Source organism: Choloepus didactylus, chromosome 4, assembly GCF_015220235.1.
Source record: "Choloepus didactylus isolate mChoDid1 chromosome 4, mChoDid1.pri, whole genome shotgun sequence".
NCBI classification, from domain to species: domain Eukaryota; kingdom Metazoa; phylum Chordata; class Mammalia; order Pilosa; family Megalonychidae; genus Choloepus; species Choloepus didactylus.
The window spans coordinates 115,202,097-115,220,854 of NC_051310.1; the positions used below are offsets into that span (position 1 = coordinate 115,202,097).

At 47.1% G+C, this 18,758-nt stretch overlaps 1 protein-coding gene and 1 pseudogene across 3 annotated transcripts in view; one reads left to right on the top strand and one right to left on the bottom strand.

The window, feature by feature from the left end:
• Positions 1-18,758, top strand: part of DAPK2 (death associated protein kinase 2) — a 122,612-nt gene that overhangs the window by 23,119 nt on the left and 80,735 nt on the right. The window lies entirely within an intron of this gene.
• Positions 14,055-17,773, bottom strand: LOC119530908 (annotated as a pseudogene).

Sequence of the window (18,758 nt, forward strand, 5' to 3'; positions counted from 1 at the left end):
GCCCACTCCAGCTCTGCCGCAGCCATCCTGGCCAAGTCGTCCTGGCTCCATACCCCCACCCTGACCCTTGGGGCTGCTTCCCTCCTGCAAGATCCCTGGGTCCAGCCATCTCAGTAGGGCAGTGGAACCTCTCCAGCATACAGCCGAGAATTTGTCCCTCAGGCTCAGGGATCAAATCTGAGAGTGAATCCCAGCTTTATTACTGACATGCTGTGTGTTTTGGGGCCAATTACTTCACATCTCTGAGCCTTGGTTTTCTCACCTGTGAAATGGGACCATGCCACCTACTTTATCAGGTCAGGATTTGAATCTAGAACTTTCCTGACTCCAGAGGATTAAATGAGATTACGACTGTGAAACATGCAGCACAGTGGTTGTCAGCCCAAGCAGTACATCAGAATCACCAGGGGAGGTTTAAAACAAACATACAAACAAACAAACATACAAGCATACAAATATGCCAAGGATTCAGATTTAGAAGGTCTGAGGTGGGGCCCTGGCATCTGTATTTTTTAAAGCACCCCAATTTGTCTAGATTGTACAACTGGCTCCAAGATCAGTTCTTCAAGAGACACATAATCAGTCCTTAAAGATGTTGGGTTATTACATCTCCCTTTCATGGGACAAGTCTCTTTATTAACCTCTGCCCCTCCATGTTATTTTTGACTCTGCCTTCACCTACACTGGATCTCTGCCTGTGATGCCAGGCCCCTCTTGTGTATGGGATCTGCCATACTGAGCCTTCCCTTCTTGGTAAAACTGGCCTCCCACCTCCCGGCACAGCCCCCTGCCCCAGGGAGTGGTGCTGGGCTGGTCCTTGTGCAGGGATAGCTCCTGATTGGAACAGGGCTGGTCACCTGACCCAGTAGTGACCCATTCATTGGCTGGTTGGGATCGTATGAGTTGGGCGGGCTGGAAAAGCTCTGCCTATTAGGGGCAGTGATCATCAGATAAAAGCCAATTAAACTCAGGGAGTTTACCTCAAGGTGGGGAGGAGGAAATGGCGCAGGTGCAAGCAGGCACACTTGAAGAGGCAGTGACCCCACAAGCCAATTTCTTTATGGCTTTTAGGTTCATTTCCTGTCTTTGTTGCATGCTTCTGGTGACCACCTTTCTCTTAAGCCAGGTTGCATGTTCTCCCTGTGCTGGTCTAAGTCCCACCCGTGTATTAACCTCTGGCCTAGTTCTCCTGGTGCTCAAGTTCTACTACCTCCTGGCAGCTGAGAGGAATGTTGCCTGCCAGCGGAGCTGGACAAACCTCTTCTATGCTCCCACAGCACCTTGTGGACACCTCTGTTGTCATTATTTGCCTGCCAGTCTGCTTCCATTTTTTGTGGCACTGGCCCTTGACAAAGAGCTCCCCTAAAGCAGCAGTGAGCTTTCCGATCATAGGAACTGGAGCTCATTCAATTTTATCTCCCAGTGCCTTACACAGTGGTAGGCAGATAGAAGGCTTAGCGCAAAAGTTTGAATGGAAGAATGAGTTCTGGTTTCAGTTGATTCCTGAGGCCTCTCTTCTGGCTTTGCCATTGTGACATTTGGTAAGTTCCTTCTCTTCTCTAGTTCTCAGTCTTCTTGTTGGTACAACAAAGGGGCTGGACTAATGACCCAGGTCCCCTCAGTTACAAAATTTAATGATTCTGTGAAATATCAGTCAAGGACGTATCAGGTAGGAGATGCTTTGATGGGCCTTAAGGAAGGATGGAGAGGGGGGGTTGAATGCAAAAATATAGTGTGTACTTTCTAGGAGCTTACAGAGAACTTGCAGAGGCAAGGAACATGAGAGTATTGGGCTCCATGGCAACTCAAGAGCTGACGGGACATGGTTCGGCCAAATGAACACCCAAATAATACATGTGATATTGAAAACATTTAAACTTAAATTTAAAACATTTAGCATGTGATTCTTTTGTCACATACAAACAGATCAATTGCTTTTAAAATATTGCATGGTCAGGAGTTTGGACTTCATACTAGTTTTGAGCTGAAGAGAAGCAGGAAGAAAGATTAATGTGGTTGGAGAAAGGGCCTGGGAGACAGGCCTGGGAGGAGCGAATCGCTGCGAAGAATGTGAGGTGGTGAGGACCTGGAAGTTCTGTGAGGGTGGGCATGGAGGCATCATTGTTTTATATCCTGCACATGGAAAGAAAAGACTCAGTAAATTACTGAAGGATTAGTAAGTTAGGATGGCAGCAGCTAAAAAGGAAGGAAAAGAGATGGTGTGAAGAATCCATACTGGTATCTACAGCATGTGTCCCATCCCTTTTGGCAGAACAATTCTGACAGAGATACCCCTCTCACCTGGATACCTCCCAAGGGGTTTAGAAAGAGTGATTTGTCATCAAACCTTCTTAGGATTTAGGTTGGAAGCGCCCTGAGATACCGTCTATCTTCCCTGGACTGTGAGCTCTTTAGGGTAATTAAAATGTTTTATAAAAGTAGTCTGCTCTTCACAAAAGAATTCACCATGTGCAAGTCCTTCTTTCTTGGGCATTAAACAAAATGACTTTTTAAAAGTCTACATTTTAGAGGACTTGTCTGTTGGATGCAGGGAAGTATTCTTGAAGGTATTATAGCTCAAGCCCCAATTCCAGCTGCTGCTGCTGTGGTGGTTTGAAGCTGTATGTGCCCCAGGAAACCATGTACTTAAATCTAATCCATTCCTGTGGGTGTGGACCCATTGTAAGGAGGACCTTTTGATGAGGCTATTTCAGTTAAGGTGTGACCCATGTCATTTAGGATGGGTCTTGATCCTATTACTGGAGTCCTTTATAAACAGAGTGAACTGATTGGAACAGAGCTGACATCAGTGAAACCCAGCAGAGAAGGGAGAGGCCAGCAGACCCCACCATGTGCCTTGCCATGTGGCAGAGGAGCCAAGTATCACCAGCAGCCAGTCTTTGGGAAGAAAGCATTGCCTTGATGATGCCTTGATTTGGATATTTTCATGGCCTCAAAAGTGTAAGCTTTGTTTAAGCCACCCATTCCATAGTATTTGCTTGGAGCAGCCTAGAAAATGAAAACAGCTGCCTTTGGGAAGCTGTGTTCAAAATAAGTCTGGGAAACCTTTGCCTAACTGAAGAAAATGGCTGATAACTGAGAACAGAACTTGAACTATTCAAATGTTCGTAACTATAGGTGCTCATTTAGTGATGACGGTGTTGTGCATTTCCTGTTGTCTCTGCAAGATTGCCCAAGAGCCAGCCCCTGTAGCCATTGTGAAGGTTAGAGGACCCTTGTTGACATCGACCAACATTTGGATGGTTACCTTTATAGACTGTACTTTTTGCCTACAGGTATATATCTCTAATGTGTTTACCTTCCGTTTTTGTTGCCAACTTGATTTCCTCTTTGTAGAGCAAGTGCTTCTAGGGCAGGAGCCATATCTTCCCACTACAATGTCTGGTACACTCAGGAATAAGTGGCTGGCAGATTAAACTGAAGGATGTGGCTAACTCAGTCCCATTATTTTGCCCACTATACCTGTCCAAACTTCCTAACCTTCCAATACTTCCTAACCTTTCTCCCCTCTGGCTTCTTTATCCATGCCTTTTTATGAGATGTTCCTTTCTTCATTCTGAGCACTTTATTTCTCATCTCCCTTCCTCTTTTCTACTGCCTAGTTCCACTCAGCTCTCAAGCCCAGTGAAAATATCTCCTTTCCCTCTGAGGTCTTCCTATGGGTTCTTCCTCTAAGCCTCATCCATCTCTCCAGTTTTAAGCACCTATAGCCTTTACAGTCTGTGCCTCACACAAAATTGATAGGAAGTAGAAGGTTTTCTGGGTGTTCCTTCTTCTTTCTAAGCCAGACTGTGAATCCTTTGAGACCAGGGGCCAAGGTTTGCCCTTCTTAATGTTCCTACTCCCCCTAACATAGGGCTAGATCCATAGTAGGCAGTCAACAAAGACAGGGGCCAGTGCCACCATAAGCTTTGCTCAGCCCCGAGAGCTCTGAGTTCAAGTCTACAGAATGGCACTCCCAAGGGCAGAAGAAGGTAGAAATGCCGCAGCACCATTTTCATCATGGCCCTGTTCTCACGATCTTCTTTGTTTTCTTGCCTGGAGGTGGCAGGGGGTGGGGTGGGGGTAGGCTGAGAGTACAGAGCTGTTGACATCCCAGCAGCTGCACAGAATGCTCATTTGTTCTCCCTCTCATATGCCAGCATCTCCCCACACTGCAGGCTTCTTTCTGCACTGGTTTGAGCCTAGCAGCCTCTGTCCTGCTCCTGTAGGAAGTAGTTGAGCCTGGGTTTGTGAACCCAGGTGGGGAGAAGGTTCTAGGGCTTCCCCTTGTGGGTGGGGCTTGGTTTCAACTGAAGAGAAGAAGTCCTACTGCCATGGGAGTTCCAGATAAGGGTAGTGGCTTTCTTGAGGCTGTCTGAAGATAAAAGTTGTAGAAAACTCATCTGTGGCATCTGGGTCATCAGCCATGGACTTGGAATAAAGAACTTGATCAAGGTCCAGTTTGGCCACCAATATGTCACATGGCCTGGGGTAAGGCACTTTCCTTCCCTGGGCCGTGCAGCCTGTTGATAGTGGAAGTAGGACTTGAATGCAATCGCCTCACTCTGGGTCCTTTGCACTTTCCACTTTCCACTACTCCACAGAAACAACTACAGGAATGTGGTGTCATACCAAGTCACTGTCCTTTCCCTTTTGATTTGTTCTTTTTAGTACCTGAGGTGCTCTTGGGAACAGGTACTTTCTCCCGAGGCTACCCCCAAACCATGATCCTCCTTCATTTCCTTTCTATGTATATTTTCCTCTAGGCTTCAGACTCCCTTTGGCAACTGCAAGGGGAAAGTGGCACTGCTTTCGTGAAACAAGTAATGCTTTCCCATAGTTGGTGCTCAATAAAAATTCATGATATGAATCAATAAATGGATTCCAGCAAGAGACAAAAGGATTGACAACATGATGGTATCACCTTAATTATTACTGCAAGAGATCAGGGCACCCTTGGGAAGATCCGTCTGTGAAATTGACTATCTCGAGCAGTGCTTGCCTAATTTCCAGTCCTGATGAAATGGGTTCTGTTTCCTGCTGCCTTTAAAGATGTTTCTCCATGTTGATGCATTCAGTGAGACAGTGCAACAAGAGAGAGCATAGGTATGGGAGCAAAGGGGTCCAGAGGTTCTGGAGCTGTACTGTCTTAGGCAAGTACCCCTCCCCCCCACACACACACAGGGCCTCAGTTTCCCCATCTGTAACATTTATGTGTCTTCCAGCACTAGCCTTCTGCAACTTCTATGATTATGGGTTGCAACCTTGCTGGGCCAGAGGCCACCTGTTCAAGTAGGGCAGGAGCACTCACCTGGTTCTGTGGCCTGTGGCATAGTAAAGCCTCCAGGTGCCACTGAGATTAGATGGGAAGGCTTAGTACCAAGTCTGTGACCGGTGCCTGTTTTAGCAACACAGCTAATAAATATTGACTCAGTAGCACAAAAATGGAAAGCAGAGATGACTACGTTCACTCACTCGGAGGACAGAAGTTCACCAACCCCTGATAAGACAAGCTGTAACTGTGCAATGTGCAGGCCGTGTCACTAACAAGTTACTTGTTGAGGGGTGGGGAGAATGAGAACAGGACAAGGAAGCCTTCCATGGGCAGTTAGCAGCTGCTTTCCTGTCTGTGCTGGTGTCTTGCTTATTCATTTGTTTGTTTTTAAATGAATGAAGTCATACATACATACAGGCGTATAGAAGAAAGACTGGCAGGAAATAACACTGTAACATTCACTATGGCGTTTTCTAGAGATGGTGAAATTGACACTGATTTGTTTTTTCCGTTGACTTTTTCTGTCTCCCATACTGTCTACAGTGATCATATATTACTCTTATAATCAGAAAATGACAATGCATTATAAATAAAATATTTTTTTGAAGTCTGAAGGAACTTCCAGAATCATCCAAGTACCTCCCATCTTTGTGTTTTGCCCACTGAATGCTATGTAGTACCATGGCCATCCAAAGAAGAAAAAAGTCCCTATGAGAGAAGTTACTCTTTAACTTCTGATCTAAGCTTGTTTACTTATTGATTTGTACCCAAAGAAGTAGAATGTAGTGGAGAAAATATTCCAGTAATTTGAGATTTTAGGATTTGTTTTCCATGTAAACAGACATTTACTGTTTTGAGTGCTTTTTATTTGCCAGCCCTGCACTCCACAGTGGCCAGCCCTGGCTTAACCCAGAACTGGGCAAGTCTGAGAGCAGGGCCCTCTGATAAAAGTGGTTAACATGTGAACCAAAGGTAAGGGTCAGACACTGTGGAGTGATGAGGCCTTAGACTCTGGCACATGGGAGTGGGGGTAGGAGTGCCATTATAATAAAAATCACCACTGATTAAGTGCCAGTCATGTACATGAGGCCTTCATACATTATTACATATTATTTACATACATTATTACAAATCTTTACAAACTTTGTGTGATACCTTTTATGGATGAGGAAACCAGGGACTGGAGATGCTAAGTCGTTTCCCCAAGGCTCTGGAGCTGGTCAGCAACAAGCCCTGGATTCAAACTCAGGTCTACCTGACTGCAAAGCATTTGCTTTTCCCACCAGGCCAGGCTGTCTGTCATGTGGTTCAAGCTTTTGCACCAGAGAGCAGAACATCCAAAGGGGGCCTGAGGTTACAAGCAAAGTGCATGCAGTCTCCATCCAGGACTGTGGTCTTTGGAGGAAGCAGCAGACCCAAGAGTAAACCATGGGCAAGTAGCTGTGGATAGGACCCTGGCCAGGTTGGCCCTGAACACAGGACTGGGGGTGTCTGCCATGCACAGTTTTGGGATGACCTTGTGGGGCCAGTTGCCTACACTATGGGACCACAAGGACCGTAGGACAGGTGGGCCTTCTTTGAGATTCCTTCTGGCTGGTCCTTGATCCGCTGACTCTTTGTGAATGGGGCAGCCATTTGTTGGGAGGAGGGAGTTGGAGATGAGGTTGCAGCATCAAAGCCTGTGGGTGAGGAGAAATTGGTCCACAGGCCCTCTTCCTACCTGATTGGTTAAAACTTAACCGCTCAAGGAGTCTTGAGGTTGTTTAGCTTCTTAGCCCTTTAGTAGAGCTAATTTCTGAGACTGGAGCAGTCATTATCTCTTTGGGCTCACAGGCCTTGTCCTCACAGCCCTTGGGGCTGGCCAGGAGCCTCAGTTCCTCTCCCACTTCCCCTGGAAATCTCTCTACCTGCAAACTGTAACCCGAGAATGCTGATGTCTGTCCCTTGGCCAGGGTTAGGGCCTGCCTTCCGAGAATGAATGCCTCAGAGTTGGATTTTATCAAAAGTGGTACCCACTTATTTTCTTAGGAGAAAGGATGTGTTTTGGAGGAGGGGCTGGATTATGGTAAGTGGTGTTTTTAAAAAAACATTTTTGTGGCCTAGGGAGCTGCGTTGATTGAAGCCAAGCAGCATCTATGATGGAAATGTCTTATTTTGTGGTTCCCCAGAGTTGTGGCTAGAATATTTTTGGCTTCCTGGAAAAGCAATATAGGCTTTTGTAATTTGATGGAGAAAATGTCAAAGTTACCGGAATTGAAAGGAGTAGTGGCATTTGTACCCTCCGCCTGGCCCAGGAGTCTGCATTCCTCTGAGACTCACAATGTGTCTATTTTTGACATAATAATTATAGTAATCACCGCCTACATTTGTATGGTTTGTAAAGCACTCTCACATATGTTATTTCATTCGACTCTCACGGCTACATTTCTAGATAGGCAGGGCTAATTAAACCCTCTTCTACAGAAGAGAAAACTGAGGCTCAGAGAAATAAAGTGGCCTGCTCCTGTCATACAATTAGGAAGAGGCAGCATCAGAACATAAGCCAAGGTTTTCTGACTCCAGACAAGGGAAGGGAGGGAGGTTTGTACCCAGGTCACGAAGTGGACTGGCCTGTATCCTGGCTTGCATAGAGAGATATGAGCATCGACTCAGTGTGACTGTCCTCAGAGGCCAACCTTGGTGGAGTATGGGGTGGCCTCTGAGGTCTGTTTGGGGCCTTTGCTTGGAGCTTTGCCCTCTTCCTCAGCCTCCTACAGCTGCCTTCTCTATTTGGTCTTTACAGCTGCCTTATGAGGTAGCAGGGGAGGTAGGTACTATTAGCCCCATTTTATAGATGAGGAAACTGAGGTTTCAAGAGATTGGGTGACTCACTCAACATCATCTGTTCCTTATTCAGAAAACAAGTATTTATTGGGTGTCTACTGGAGGAACACAGGGGACTGAGGTCACAGCTAGTGAGTGGGGAAAGAAGGTCTTGAAGGTGAGTAAGAGGGATGCAGTAGATTCTCACAAACTCTGCTAAGTGAATAATCAAAGAACCTACATGTTATCAACTTTTAACTTGACAACTGGAGAAACTGAGGCAGGGGGCAAAGTGACCTGCTCAGTGTCCCTCAGGTAGTTCCAGGTCCTGAGAAGCCCAGCCCAGTGCTGGTCCACTGAAGCCCTGGTGGTCAGTATCTCAGCACCGTCCTTGGTTATTTTGGCCCCATGTGTCTCAGGCAGGCCCAGGCCCTGGCTGGAGGTAGCATGGTTCACATCTTACATCATCCAGGGGGCAGGACAACTGTGTTCTGGCCCCGGCTTCTGGCTCCGGTGCCCACTGACCGGGTAATCTTTGGTGAACAGTCCCCTCTCTGGGCCCCAGTTTCATCCCCTATAAATGGAGGGCTTGTTGGACTCAGTGACATTGAAACTGCTGCTCCAGCCACACCTGGGAACAAACCAGTGGCAGTGCCAAGGGGTGCTGGGCCCCACACAGGTGTGCGCCACCTCTTTGCCCATTGTGTTTGCCTGGAGGGGTGAGCATGGCTGTCAGGTGTTGAGAATTCCTCCTTACTGTTTCCTGCCTGTCTGTGTGTGTGTGTGGGAAGGGCGAGGGTGGGGGCGGGTAGCTGACAGACGCTGTCTTTCAGGCAGCTGGTCCCTTTCGTCACCCTCAGCACCTGCACCTGGCTGCCTGAGGGATGCAGAAACACCCTCCTTCAACCCTCCATTTTCTCTGCTGCAGAATGATTTGGTGATTTCCGCCTGAGCCTCTGGGAGTTCTGCAGGCCAGTGGGTTCAACCCCTGTTCCCCCATCCAAGAGGGGGAATCCAAGAGTTGGTTTTCCCAGGGCAGCCCTGAGTCCCCAGGGGCAGTCTTTTCTCCAGCTCACCAGGAATGGCCTACCCACCAGTACCAGCCTCCTAGGGCCGCAGTAACACATTACCACAGACTGGGTGGCTTAAAACAGTAGAAATTTATTCTGTCACAGTTTTGGAGGCTAGAAGTCCCAAATCAAGGTGTTGGTAAGATCATGCTCTCTTTACTGGCTCTAGGGAAGGAATCTTTCCTTGCCCTCTCCTAGCTTCTGTTGGGGGCCGGCAGTCCTTGGCACTCTGTGGCTTGTAGCTGGATCACTCCAGTCTCTGCCTCCGTCTTCACGTGGTATCTCCCCTGCATGTCTCTGTGTCTATGACTCTCCTATTTGTATAAGAACACCTGTCATATTGGATTAAGGGCCTACCCTACTCCAAGGTGACCTCATCTTGACTTACTATGTCTGCAATGATCCCATTTCTAATTAAGGTCACATTCTGAGGTACCAGGGTTAGAGCTTCAAAATATCTTGTAGGGAGACAGAATTCAACCCAGAATATCATCTTTCCATCCTTTGCTCTACTGTATGTTCTTCCAAAAGCCTACCCTTGTACCATGGAGTCCCCTACCCCCTACTCTGGCACCTGTAGTGTGTGCTTCTCCATCCATCATTGGGCTCTTCCTAAATTTAGGCTGCCTCACCTTCTGCTCGGGATGCCCCCTCTTCCTGGTTGGGCTGAGCCCCTTGGGGACAGCCCCTAGGGTGTGGGTCTCGCATCCACCAACTCCACGAGAACATGGTGGGCACAGCCGTGTTACAGGAAAATTTTGCTATGGATGTAAATAATGATGATATTAGTTACTACCATTTATTGTGCTCCTCTTGCAGGCAGCCACATGCTGGAAACTTTATAGGTGCTGTTCTAATTGTCACAATAAAGCATTTACCCCACTTTATAGGTGAGAAAGTGAGGCTCAGAGAGATCAAATCATTCATATCCTGAGTCACCCTGGGATTAAAATCCAGGCCTATTTGACTCCAAAGCCAGAACATTTCCTGAATCACACCACCTCTCTCTAATAATGGACTCTGAGAAACTTGCTGGAGAAGGAGGGTGACAGTTACTTTTGGGGAGCTCATGGATGAAGAGGGTCAGGTCACATCACCTTCTCCCCTATATGCCTCTGTGAGCCCTCCTCTTCTGTCCATCTAATGTCCCTCTGCCTCACTCTTATAAAGATGCTTGTCATTGGATTTAGGGCCCACTTAAGTAATCCAGGATGATCTTATCTTGAGATTCTTAAATTAATTACATCTGCATAGATGCTTTATCCAAACAAGGTCACATTCACATGGACATAACTCTTTAGGGGTCATTATTCAACCACCGTACCTGCCCACCCCTTTTTCCTCCTGGAGTTGCCCGAGGCCTTTGGGGTCAGTGTCCTTGCAGGCTGGGCCGCATACCCCCAGCAGCTCTGAGGCCTTATGGTCAAGTGGTTCTTGGTCCCCTGGGTCAGCTGTGGGAGGACCTTGTGTAAAGTGCTCACAGAGCCCTGGGATTAGCTGCTTTTGAACTTCAGAGCTGTAATTCCCACCTGGAACATGCTGCTCTCTTGTCCATGAGGCATAGCCAGGCGGGAAAGTGTCCTTGGCATCCAGGAACCCATGGGTCAGCCAGGCTGTTTGGTCACCTGCCAGACTGCCACTGGCACAGGTCCCTGACCACTGCAGTGTCCTCTCCTGCCGCTTCCCCCTTATTTGCCACCTTGCAAAAGTCTGCTCTTCTTCTCTTCCTCTGTCTGGACCGCTTCATCCTTTCCTGCCCTCCTCCTCCGAGGAGTCTTCCTAACTGCATGCCTCTTGGTTTTCTGTACCATGCATCTGTTCATTTATCCTCCCTCCCTCAACTGTGGCATGACTTGTTTTTATTTAGTATTATTAACTTTTCTGAGGGGTCAGGTCTTGTTTTTCCAAATAGATGTCAGCTCCCTGTAGGCAGGATTTGTGATTCCTGTGGTACCTTGTACCTGGTCTTTGGTAAACACAGGTTGGTGCCCCTTTGGCTGCTCAACTGGCAAAGGAAAGTGTCTGTGGGCCCCTCTTGTCATTCCACCTCTGTTCCCAAATTGTTGGGTGGCTTTGAGCAAATCACCAACTTCCTCGGTTTTCACTTCATCCTCTGGAACACCAGAGTGTTGGACTCTTAGATACTCCCGAGGGTCCCTTTCGGTTTGAACATTCTGTGATTTTCCCAGCAGCCCTCAAGTCTCTGCAGAATCGTATCTGATAATGGCAGGGCCTGGACCAACATGAAGGTTCTCTCTGTGGACAAGTTAGGGTCCAAGACACCTCACCCCACCCTCCCACCCCCCAGCAGGGCTGCCTCCTCAGGTAGGACTCCTAAAAACTCAAACTGCAGGGTGGATCACACTTTCTCTGTAAGGCAATCTTCGTGCTAACCCCACTTCCCAAGAGCTAGGTTCTCTGGGGTGGGTGAAGGCCATCTGGGAGCCTGGTTGGAGGAAAACTAAGAAAACAAACACTTAACTTGGGTTGCTGCAACCTTAGTGAGGATTCAGGCAGCTGAGCTTCCTGGCCCAGAGCTTCTGCCAGTAACAACCAGGGAAGGTTGGGGCCTCTCCAGTTTGCTAAATGAAATGACTTATTAGTCCTAAAGAGGGAGATTTCTATCTGCTCACGATGGCATCAAGATTTATTCATGTGAAGCGGGAACACTTTCAGGGACAGGGTCCTTATTTCCTGTGGCTCTGATGTGATGTTCAGACAACTGTATTTTTCCAGAATGGATAATATCTCAATTCCAGTCTGCTTTAGCAGTCACCACCAGGGAACCTGTAACTCTGGTCACTTAGTAGCACCCCCCTTCCCTGGTCTACAGTCATTTTTAGAAGGAATGCATTCTCATCTGGGCCTCAACTCCTTCTCTGGCGATGTAGGGGTTGGACTTAGGTGGTATCTGAGGGCCCTTCCCGAGCTTAAGTTCTTTACTTTTAAATTCTTGCCCCTTCTCCCAGCTCACCCTCCTGTTTCTTAAAGTATTTCCTTCCATACGACTGCCCACAAGGTAATCAGAGACATTTCAGCTGCCTGGAAGCCTCTCTCCTGGTTTCACTTTTCCGCCCAGTTACCAAAACTTAAAGGCACCTAGTGTAGTTTAAGCTGTTTGTTTCTGGACTCTTCAGATCGCACAGATACACTCAGTGTTTCCCGACTTGCAGCCATCCAGCCTAAAATCTCAGTTCTGAAGAAAAGGCTCTCAGCCCCTGTAGAAGTTAAGACAGGTTTACTCCCATCTCCCTAGTCCTGTGCAGAACGAGGGCGTTGGGCCCATCTCACTTTGCGAACATTGGAATGTTGTTGTGACTGCTTGCTGGACTCCGGCTGTGGAAGGTCCTCCTTGCCAACTTGGCTGCCATCTTGGGGATGATCTGGGGTGGGAGGGGTCTCGGGCCTTCTTGCAGGGACCAGGCTGGGAGGGGCTGTGCCGTGGCTTTTCTTCCATGCGTTCTTTTTTGTCTGTTTTATGTTATGAGCCTACCGAAGATAAAACTTATATCCTGGTTTACCCAATTACATTATAGTATAAACATTTTTCCCCATCATTCCTTTTGGCCAGGCCAACCCCAGATAGAATTTTTAACAAATATGTTTGACATTTACAGTTTAAAAAAATCACAGTTTATTTAAAAAAAAAAAAAAGACACATTTAAAGGTTCCCTTCCCCATCCCCCTGAACCCCCCAGTCCCAGTCCTCAAAAGTGACACTTGTTAAGTTTCTTATGGATCCTTCTAGAAATCATATACAACCATATGTGTGCATATTCTGTATTTTTAAACATGTAGTTGGGGTTGGATCAGACTGTACATGTAGATGGGATCAAAATTTTGTTCAGCAACTTGGTTTTATAATCTTGTGCATCTTCCCTTATTAGTACACACAAACACACACATCACATCCTTTTTGACAACTGCACAGGCCACCTATCGTGGATGGGCCATAATTAATTTAGCCAGTGCTCTGCTGACAGATATTTAGATTGCTACTGCAATAAGCCTCTTTGTGTCTATGTCTGCATATATCACTTATTCACCCACTATCTGCCAAGTATGCTTCTATGCCCTGAGGATTCAGCAGTAAACAGGGCAAACTCTTGTGCCATACTTGTGTCAGTATCGTTGTCAGATAAAAGATTGTACAAAATGGAATTATTGGCAGATTAATTTATCACATTCATGGACTATATGGGGCAGGTAAGCCACATAGAATGTTTTATTGAATTTTTGATAAAATAATGGCTGCCTGAAACTTTCTCCCCTCCCCTTGCTCCTGGACACAGTATCACCCCCTGCCCCCCAGTGGCCCCCCCACCCCACCCTCCCACCTGCTACTGCCTGTTAAAGGGCCGTTTAATGAGGACGTCAGGAAGGGCACTATAGCAGTGATGGTGATGGCAATGCTTTTGCAGCACTTTTAAGGCCCCTAAGCATACAGTTTTGCAGTGTGTCCTCACAACTGTGTGAGGAAGTCTGAGTGGCTGGTTTACATTTTACAGAAGGAACTAGGGGCACCTAGCTCCCCTCCAAGCTGGGTGGTGGGAAAGCTGGGAAGAGGACACAAGAAGAGGGACTCTGCTCCCTGGGGCTTCTTCAAGGAACAATCTGGGTTTCTGCCATTTAGGTTAAAGCATTCTCAAGCTAGAAGGAGAGCTAATATTTTTCTTTACACTTACTACATGGAGTCTGTTTTCTAAAGGACTTGTATTTTGTATATTTACTTAGAGCTGCGCTGTCCAATGCAGTAGTCACATGTGGCTATTTAACATTTTTTTTTTCACATTGCACGTTAGAATTGTTTTACAGTTTATTGAAGTGAAATTCACGTAACATAAAATTAACCTTTTTGGGAAAGAATTTTAATCTTTATTTACAGAAAAGTCAACTGTATACATTTAACTCCATTTAGTGGCAAGTTCTTTAGCTTTTGCCTTTTCCAGCTTGGCAATGTGAGCCAGATTTTGGACCCAAGATATTTCCTCCCCAGTGACTGCAGATCTCCTCTTATCTGTCATTGTAGTTGGTCCTGAGAGCTTCCACCAGCTTTGCTCCTTTGTCTTCTGAGTTGGACTGTGAGAAGGCGAATATGGTTCAGGTCTTTCTGTAGACGAGCCATCCCAGCCCGGCCCTCCCCTTGATGCAGCAGTAGGGGACCCCCATTTTATGACACAAGGCAGGCAGGAAGACAGCCAGCTCTGTCCATGGGGTCCACATCATGTGCAGTCACCACCAGCTGGGCCTTCTCATTTTCCACCAAGGTGCTGACAGTATTCACCCCTGCTCGGGGGACAGGCGGCCTCTTAGCAGGAACGTCCCCTTGGAGACAGCTTTCTTCTCAGCCTGGGCCAACAGCCTCTGCTTCTTCCCTTGCTTTGTCTCTGTTCTGAGCCTGTGGGTCAGCTTAAGCAGTTGAGTAGCTGTTTGGCAGTTCAAGGCCTGGGGGAACTGGTTGGCGGGAGGGGTCGCTTTCAGCCACTTGTAGCGGAAGGACCTCGTGACCAGGGTACACGAAGAACATTTTAAAGGAAAAATCACTGAATAAATTATGGCACACTTTCCTGTGCTTCTTTTTGACAAAGAAAAGGGAGATCTTATATTTGCAGTGTCTCTGCTGCCTGAGAGGGGGTCCCACCCCTCTTTCCCCTGCCTCCTGTAAGTTCCTCCATGGCCCTGCAGTTGTGGCCTGTCCTGCAGAGAGCCCCTCTTGAGGTCCCTGGATTGGGTAATAACAGTGCACTGCTGCGCTGACTGCAGAGTGGCCATTTGAGTGTTTATTTTCTCTCTTTTCTTGACTGTTAAAAAAACACAGGAAATTTTTAAAGGAAAAGTTTCATGCACATATTCATCATCCTAGCACATTTTGCAACCGTGTTCTCTACTATTTATTGGCCACATGAGTGTATTTAAAACAAAACAAAAATCATAATCAAACTGTACATACTATTTTTGCGTGTTCGCTTAATGTTATTTGATAAACGTGTCCCACATGATGGTCATATTTATCATTTTAATGTGTGTGTCCACTGCATCCAGAACAACTAATTGCCACAGCAGTTCCTTGGTGAAGGATGTTTGGTTTGTTTCCAGCTTTTCTTTGTCCGTGAGATGTGTTCTTTCTTTTGAAATCTTTTCATAGGCCACATTCCCAAAGAACACTGCACTTTAAATCATCTGATTTTAACCAGATTAACTGCTAGTTAGCAATGTGATCTTAACTCCCTGAGCTTCAACTTCCTAGTCTGCAAAATGAGGGATAATACCAACTGTGCAGTATGTTGATGTATAGCCTGGGGCTAATGTATGTAGAAGTGCTTTATTATCTGTAAAGGACCTTGATATTGAGGCACAGTTGACATTACCTGGTGCAAGCATATGATGAGTATTTTTTTTTTGACAGAGATATAATTCACATACCATGCAGTTCACCCATTTGAAGTAGATAATTCAGTGGCTTTCAGTATATTAACAGAATTGTGTGAACATCATCAAAATCAATTTTCATTACCCCAAAAAGAAACCCCATACCTATCAGAAGTCACTCCCCATTACCCCCTACCCCACTAGCTCAAGACAATCACTAATCTACTTTCTGTCCCCATGGATTTGCCTATTCCGGACAGTTCATATAAATGGAATCATACAAGAAGTGTTTTTTTGTTTCTGGCTTTTTCACTTAACATCATGTTTTCTGGGTTCATCCATATTGTGGCATGCATAAAGTACTTCATTCCTTTTAATTGTGAAAAGTATTCCATTGTACAGATTATGTCACGTTTTATTTTGCCACATATCCAGTCATCAGTTGATGGATATTTGGGGTGTATGGTTCTTGATATATAGTGCTAAATGCTATTTATCAACCATTGTCTCATGCTCCAGCATATGTGATGTGCCAATAAGTAGGACTCTCGCTCCCTTTATCAGCATAACAGTTAAACAAATCAGAAAAATGAGGTATGCCGAACAGACAACAGGTGAGCTGTCACAGGGGGTCATGAGAAATCCCAGTACCCAGTAGGATAGGCCCTTCCCAAGGGGACAGATCCCTTCCTTCCCAGCACTAACTTTCTCTGGGGCTGGGAAATCCAGGAAGGGAAGAAATTGCATTGGGCCCTAGGGAACAGGGGACGCTTCCTGGAGGAGAGAGGCTTCCAGGTGGTCCTTAGAGGATGGGAAGCTCTGGCTGGAGCAAGGAGGAGGTGGGTATCTTGGGCAGGTGTGAGCAGGGTGGGCTTGGGGGATATTTGCCATGAGAAGGGAGCAGAGAGAGGACTGGGGGCACTGGAAACTGAGTGGAGGCCAGATTACAGGCTGAGGGGATCCTGTACCTTCTCGTCATTGTAGAGGTAAGTGAGTTAGGGTTGTGTGGGGATGGGCTTTTCTCCTCCCTTGTAACTGGTGGAAGTTTCTCTGAGCAAAATTTGAGCCTCCCTGCATTTTTCAGTGTCTTCCTGGAGCCGGGCTACCTGCAGGTGGGAGGGAAGGAGAATAGTCTCCACTTCCTTCTTGGCTGCCTGTGAGGGTGATGTGATCTGTACTTGGCCTCAGCCTCTTCCAGCCACCAGGCCTTCCCCGTGGAGGCACCAAGTCTGAGCTGTCTGAAACATGAGGGTGGAGTGGAGAGAGAACCAGCTGCCTGTCAGGAGACGTGTCTGGTCCTGCATCTGTCACTGCCTGGAAGAATGGGTGACTTGGGCAATTCCCTTCCCTTTTCTGGGCCTCAGTTTCCCCATTTGTAAAGTGAGGGTGATGTTGAGAAGTTGCCTTTATTTCCAGGGTTACATGAGGTTTCCCGAGTTTTATTGTGTGCTGGAGGATATCAGACAACTTTTCTTCATTGGTTCTGCCCTGCTTTGGAGGGGTGGGGACAGAGTTTGGGAAATTTGTGACTTTTCTTGGGGGTTTTGATGTAAGTGCTGAGACTAGACATCCTTAATTGGGGATTGCCAAGAGCTGACACATACTTTATACACCAGGACTTGGTGTAAGGGAAGAAAAGTCTGTTTTGGTGTCTTCTGCTCCTTGACCACCCTCGTGGAGACCTATGGCCTCTGACATCAAGATGATTCTCCAACTCTGGCCTGTTTTTGATAATTTGACAAAAGCTAAGCATGTCAGGACTCAGGGTACAGACCTCAGTGGCAGGGGCTGCTGTGGTGGTAAAGGGTCAGGGGGCCCGGGGAAGCCAGGTGCATTGGTGTGGTGGGCTGGAGCTCTCAGTGTGGGCTGGTCCCGAGCCCTCTGGGGAGTGAGGCGGTGCCACAGTAGGCCTGCAGGAGATGGCCCAGGGAGAGCTATGCTGGGCAGGCTGGTTTTGCCCCGTTGCAGTTTTGTATGGGTTGGCTCTGGTTCTGTTCCTAGATCCATTTCTTGTGTTCACTTCCCCCACGTTGTGGGCCAGATTATTTCTCATTTTCTCCTCCCTCCCACTCCCACCTTGGCCATCTATCTCCCAGGGTTTGCTGTTGGCCTTAAGCATGAGGGACCCTGGCAGATTGGCACAAGCCCATTCCCATCTTGGGAAGGTACATAGCTGCCCTCCCACCTTCTGGGTTGGTTCAGCCATCTCTTTCCTCACCGTCTCCAGCACCTGCACGCCTCTGCTGAACGGCATGTGGTGTTCCTGGGCCAGTAGCCGGGATTCGGGCAAAGGAGGATAACGCTTCTGCTTGTTCTTGATATCTGTGGTGACTGTATTTACTAAACCCCTGATCAAACACATGGCCTCACACACAGAGCCGGAAAGTAGAACAACATGATTGAAATTGCTGCTGTTTGGGAAACTCTAGGCAGGATAGTTGTCAAGACCTAACTGGAATACCCCTTCTGATAAGAGCCTCCTGGCTTCCTCCAGACCACATGAAAAAGACCCTTCCCCTCTTGAACTTACTCACAGACATGTTTTGTTTTGTTTTGTTTTGTTTTGTTTTTGTTTTGTTTTTGTCAAGGGCAGAATTTTGCACCCTTAAGAGCAGGCCATAGGCCAGAGCAGGATAGCAGGAGTGTCAGCTGAGCTCCTTGGGGTCGATTTCCCTTTATAGGGTGAGGGCATTCCTTACTCACTAATGTGCTAGGAGGATTATATAAGAGACTGTTTTGAAAGCTTGTGAAAACCCTCATCTAGAAGGAGCTATGGGAATAGAAGGAATTAGTATTTGAAAGGAAAGAAAGAGAAGTCGTCACTGATTTTGGCACCAAAGCCAAGAATGTGAGGTCAAAGAACAACCTGTGGCTGCTGAAAGGGCGGGTGTGGCTCTCAGTGTTAAAGGATCCTTGGGTTGCTTCCTTGGCAGACTTGGGAGCCAGTTTTGCACGTGCTTGATGTGTTTGTGTGTGCATCCCAGAGCCTGCGAGAATGAAAGCCCACTTGCCAAACCTGGGAGCCCATGGGAGATCGATGAGAAGAAGGCTGAGTGGGGAGACCCCACCAAACCAGCTAGCACCTTCTACGGAGGCCTAGCAGAGTTCACCTTCATCCCAGGCTAATGGGGCAGCAACTTCTTGGAAAGTCTGTATCCCTCTAAGGAACTTAAAATCCTCTGAACAATCTTTCTTGTCTAAATGAAGAACGAAGCTGCTCCATCCAGACAAAGGTAACA